Here is a 5,936-nt window from a genome sequence, read left to right on the forward strand (position 1 = left end):
AGGTTTCTAAGGCAATATCGATCTCGTTGGTGTTTTTGTTGTGGAGAGTTATTGTTTCGTCGGTGTTGAGAGCTGTTTTGAAACTTCCCAGTTAGCTCTGTTAAATGAATATCTTGGTGTCGAGGGAATTTGTATTGGAGATGTGGAAATAGTTGCTATTATGGCTTTGTGGTCACCGGTGCTGGCGGGTCCAGGTTTTATGTGTGTGTGAAAATGATGATGTCTGTTTGTCAGAATTATGTCGGGATTCCCAGAGTTTCCCGGTGCTATGAATGTTTGAAAGTCTGGGCCTAGGTGTGTAATGCTGCCTTGCTCAATTAGGTTGTGCAGTATTACTCCAGCAGGGTTTCTGTTGTGATGTCCAAGGGTTGGGTGTCGAGAGTTCAGATCGCCTAGAAAGTATGCCGGCTGTTTCGCCTGGTTAGTTTTAGGAGGTCGCCTATCGGGAATATTGGTCCTCTGAATGGGAGGTATGATGTTCCTATTATTGTTGGTCCTTTGGTGGTGTTTATTTCTACTGCCAGGAAGTTACCTTGGAAGTTGTCAATTATTTCGTGTTGAATCGTTCGTTTAATTGCTATTGCTGTCCCGTCATGTAGTTCTTCGTAGATGTTTCTTTGGTAGACGTGCTAAATAAATATTTTTATTTTTTCGTTATCTTTTCGCCCGTGTGCGTTGATAAGAATGATGTCTGGGTCTATTGTGCTGTATATGTTAATAAGTTCTGTTTTCCTCGCCAGAGTCCAGGCAAGGACGTTGTGTTGAATTATCTTTAATGATTTGTTTTGAAATGTCGTGGATCCCGAGAACTTGGTGTAGGGTGTTTGCTGGCTCGTGTATCCCCTGGCGAGTGTCTATTCCTTTCCTCCTTTAATCCCGCTCTGATTTTCTTAAACTTAGTTATGTCTACTCTTTCAATTTTGTTATATTTGGTGTTTATTAGTCCTGCATTTATCAACGTGTTTATGTAGGATTCTTCTACCCTGACATCTTCGTAGGTGAATTTGACTGTGCCTTCCTTGATTTCCTGCAGAAGTCTATCATTTGTTATTGTAGGTGGTGTGTTGACTGAGTAGAAGCGGATACCGCTCTCATTTCCTAGGTCTGCTGGCTGCACATCGCTTGGTGAAGATGGGGGGGCACGATGGCCAGAGTGGGATTCTTTTCTTGTTTTCGCTTTGGTTGGGTCAGCTTTTGCAGGTTGTGGTTTCTCTGTTTGCCGAGTTGTGGAATCTGATGATTTGTGGTGTGGTGTGACTGGTTGGCTAATTGGGTCTATTTCCATCACGTTTTCTTCTGTGACTAGTTTGGTTGTGTGCTCCTGTGGTTTGGTTATTCCTAGGTGTAATATCTTGCGTTATTTAATGGGAGAAAGACAAGTCACATGGTCTGTCTGGCTGGGGAGTTTATTCTCTGTTATTGGTTACAACGTGCCTGACACATTTCGTGTTTACACAAACCTAAACACTTTCTGACTTTGGTAAGAAGTAACATAATATATAATGTATATATATTCAATAAAGGCAGCATATAAACATACATATATACAACACTATTTCTCCCTTTCAAAAGAGAGCATGGCTGCTACAAATCCTAAATAAACAAAACTTACAGAATTACATATGGCAGGGAAGAAGAGAATAGAACACAATAAATATAACTTCCTAACTAAACAGTTTTGAAAGGCCTGTTCACAATTCAGATAATTAGAGATCTAATTTAATTACAGGTCTCCTAAATCTGTTTGATCTAAGACTATTCCCTCCATCAAGTTTACAGGGGTTTCACTTGCACTCTGTGCATTATCAGTGACAGACATATCATCACTACAATCAGTTGACACAGTGAGTGGATGCTGGGAAACATCATCTTTGACATCATCATGATGAGGATCATCTGAAACTGTGTCAAGTTTATCATCATGTCCTGGTGCTACATTCATCTCGTCATGTACCTGAATGATGTGATCCACATGAACATATCTCAAAGAGTTACCACATTTCACTAAATATGTCCTAGATCCACATACCTTGTCAATGACACCAGTTATCCACTTTGCATGTACAGTACCATAACCTTTAGCCATGTTCCTAACTCTCACCCTATCATTTACCTTGAACACTCTTTCACTGGAACTCTTATCATGATACATTTTTTGTTGAGCTTGTTTCCTCTCTACAACTTCAAACAGACTTGGCTTAACTAAACTTAATCTTGTTCTCAACTGTCTCTTCACCATTAACTCTGCAGGAGTACATCCTGTCACACTATGTGGCGTGGTTCTGTATCTGAGTAAGAAATTTGCTAGTCTGTGTTTCATTGATTTTCCTACAGTTCCTTGAATTACCTGCTTGGAAAGTGCTTCCCTTACAATTCTAACTGATCTCTCAGCTGCACCATTAGAGGCAGGATGATAGGGTGGGGTCAGTACATGCTTTACTTCGTTGAGTCTCATGAAGTTTTTAAACTCTGATGATTGGAATGGAGGACCATTGTCAGAAACTACCTCATCTGGTATTCCATGTTCGGCAAATATTAATCTTAATTCATCAATGGTGCTACCAGCATTAGTACTGTACATGTGCTTAACATCAATCCACTTTGAATGACTATCAATTAATACATGAAATGTGTCTGTTCCCTTATCACAGAAGTCAATGTGTACTCTTTGGAAGGGACCGGTAGGCCATTTCCAGGTTTTCAAAGGTGCTGGGTGGCATACTCCTAACATTCTGACAAACAAAGCACTCACGTACCATCGTTTCTATTTCACCATCCAGTTTAGGCCACCAAACAAAACTTCTGGCTAGTGCTTTCATAGCACATATACCTGGATGTTCAAAATGCAGTTCATTCAAAATTTGCCCTCTAAAACACTGTGGAATTAACACTCTCATACCCCACAACACACATCCCTGTTCTACTGATAATTGACATCTCCTTAAATGATACGGTTGAAAGTCTAAGGATAGACAAATCTCTGGCCATCCATTTAGTGTATACTCCAGGACTCTTCCTAATACAACATCTTTCCAAGTTTCATGAGCAATCATTCCGGAGGTGACTGGAAAATCTTCTGCTATCATGGTTACAGCATAAACCTTAGGCTCTACTCCATCACTTGATCCACTTCATGGCAACCTTGACAAAGCATCTGCATTGGAATGATCATCTGAACGTCTGTACTATATCTCATAGTCATATGCCGACAATATCAAAGCCCATCTCTGCATTCTTGCTGCAGCAAGTGTAGGAACAGGTGATTTAGGACCCAAAATTGCCAAGAGAGGCTTGTGATCAGTTTTTAAAACAAACTTCCTCCCATATAGATACTGGTGAAATGTCTTTACTCCAAATATGATAGACAAAGCCTCTTTCTCTATTTGTGCATAATTTTTCTCGCTTTGAGTAAGAGTTCTCGAGGCATATGCAATGGGTCTTTCTTCACCGTTATCCATTATGTGATTTATGACAGCACCTAATCCATAGCCCGATGCATCACAAGCAAGCTTTAGTGTTCTACTGGTATCATAGTGGACCAAAACATCAGTACTAGACAGAGCAGCTTTACAATCTTCAAATGACTTTTGAGTTGCACTGTTCCATTTCCATGGTATCCCTTTCTTTAATAGTTCATGCAGAGGGGCTAAAACTGATGAAAGTTCACTCAAGAACCTTGAATAATACTGTATCATACTTAGGAAAGCTTTCAATTCACTGACATTTTTTGGAGCAGGTAAATTTACTATGGCTCCTACTTTATCTTCTACAGGTCTCAGCCCTTCTGCATTCACTTTGTAGCCAAGATAAGTTACTTCTTTGGCTAGGAATGAACATTTGCTCTTGCTGAGCCTGACATTGTGTGCCAAAAATCTTTCGAATACTGTGGCTAGGGTTTTGACATGATTTTGGATGTCACTGTCAACAATAAGGACATCATCCTGAAAACATAACACATTGGGAAGACCCACAAGAATTTTGTCCATGATGCACTGAAATAACTTTGGTGCACTTTTAACACCATAAGGCAACCTTTTGAACTTATACAATCCTTTATGAGAGTTGATGGTAAGGTACTGTTGACTTTCAGCATCAACAGAGACCTGAGCATATGCTTGGGACAAGTCTAACTTAGTGAAAATGGTTCCACCTGTTAGTGCAGCAAACAAATCTTGAGATGTGGGTGAGGGATATTGCTCATCCTCAACAGCTTGATTAATGGTAACTTTATAATCACCACATAGTCTAACAGATTTATCAGCTCTAGGTACAATTACTATTGGAGCAGCCCAATTGCTCTTGGCGGTTTTCACAATAATTCCCTTACTCACAAGTCTGTCTAATTCCTTCTCAACCTCACCTTTCAATGCATAAAGAACAGGTCTGGACTTAGCATATATGGGTGTAACATCTTTGTCAATGTTGATATGAGCTTCATAACCCTTTATACCATCCTGTCCCTTTACAAATAAAATCTTGTATTTTTCAAGCAATTTCTCAAGACCTGGAATACTGTTACACATTCTAACACTAAATATCTCCTTCCAGTCCATCTCAAGTTCACACAACCAGTTCTTACCTAACAAAGTTGGTCTATTCACATAACTAGCTATAATTAATGGCAACTTTAAATTATGATTTTTGTACTTTCCCCACACTCTAATTTACCTTCTGTGTTCAAAATCTCTCCAGTATAAGTTCTCAACTTGACACCTGAGTCTTCTAAAGGCACATGCGCAAATGGTTTCTCATACATATCTTTACTCATATGGAGAAATCAGCTGCAGTATCCACTTCCATGGTTACAGGTGTGTCATTAATACACAAGTCCACATTATACCTATGTTTAACTTTCTCTTCACTACTGGTGTAAATAGTAAACACATGGGCACTCTCATCATTATCAGATCCAAAATTACTAACACTCTCATGAATACTGTTGTTCATTTCTTTCTCTCCACCTTCAACGGCATATACTCTACCTTTATCACTTCTACAGGCAGGAGCAATATGTCCAATACGTTGACAATTGTAACATTTTGAATTCTTGAACTTACACTGAAAGCTTTCATGTTTCCCTTGGCACCTCTTACATTTTAACGCAGCATGTGTTCCTTGTTTTGTGGTATACTTATTCCTTTTAGCTACAGTTACTTTACACACTGAGCCACTACTGCCAACTGTTTCACTACCAGCATTGGGAACAAATTCTCTGGTGTTTTTCTCAGCCAGTTCCATGCTTGTAGCTATCTGACATGCACTTTCAAAAGTTAAGTTAGTGGTGTTCATTAACTTATTCTGTATTTTTTCATAATTCAGGCCTATTACAAACCTGTCTCTTAGAGCTCGGTTCAAGAACTGTTCAAAGTTACAGTGAATGGATAACTTCTTCAAAGCTACTATATAATTACATACTGATTCATCTTTACCTCTATCTCTGGTGCCAAATCTGTAACTTTCAGCGATCTCAAGTGGAGCAGGATCAAAACGTTGCTTCAGAATCTTGGTAATCTGAATCAGTGAGGAGTCTTTGGGTTTGTCTGGAGTAAGCAGATTGACTAGAGTAGAATAAACATTAGCTCCTACCTCTGTCAAAAAGATTGCTTTCCTTTTCTCTTCAAGGACTTTTTTCTTCTCAGCATCACCACAGTCGTCCATTAATTCATTTGCCAGAAAGAAGAAGTCCATTCTCTCACAATATGATGTGAAATCTTCCTTGTCTGCATCATACTCCCCCACTCATCCGATGTATCCACTGACGCCAGCCATGGTTGCTCTCTTCACTTAAATTCTCCAGGTTCAGAGTAGCCTTCCCTTCAGTGGTCACTATTCTCTCTTCAAGGACTTCACCAACACATTGTGAATCCCATCCTCGTCGCCAGTGTAGTATCTTGCGTTATTTAATGGGAGAAAGACAAGTCACATGGTCTGTCTGG

The sequence above is a fragment of the Homarus americanus genome, unplaced genomic scaffold (assembly GCF_018991925.1).
Source record: "Homarus americanus isolate GMGI-L3 unplaced genomic scaffold, GMGI_Hamer_2.0 scaffold30108, whole genome shotgun sequence".
NCBI classification, from domain to species: Eukaryota; Metazoa; Arthropoda; class Malacostraca; order Decapoda; family Nephropidae; genus Homarus; species Homarus americanus.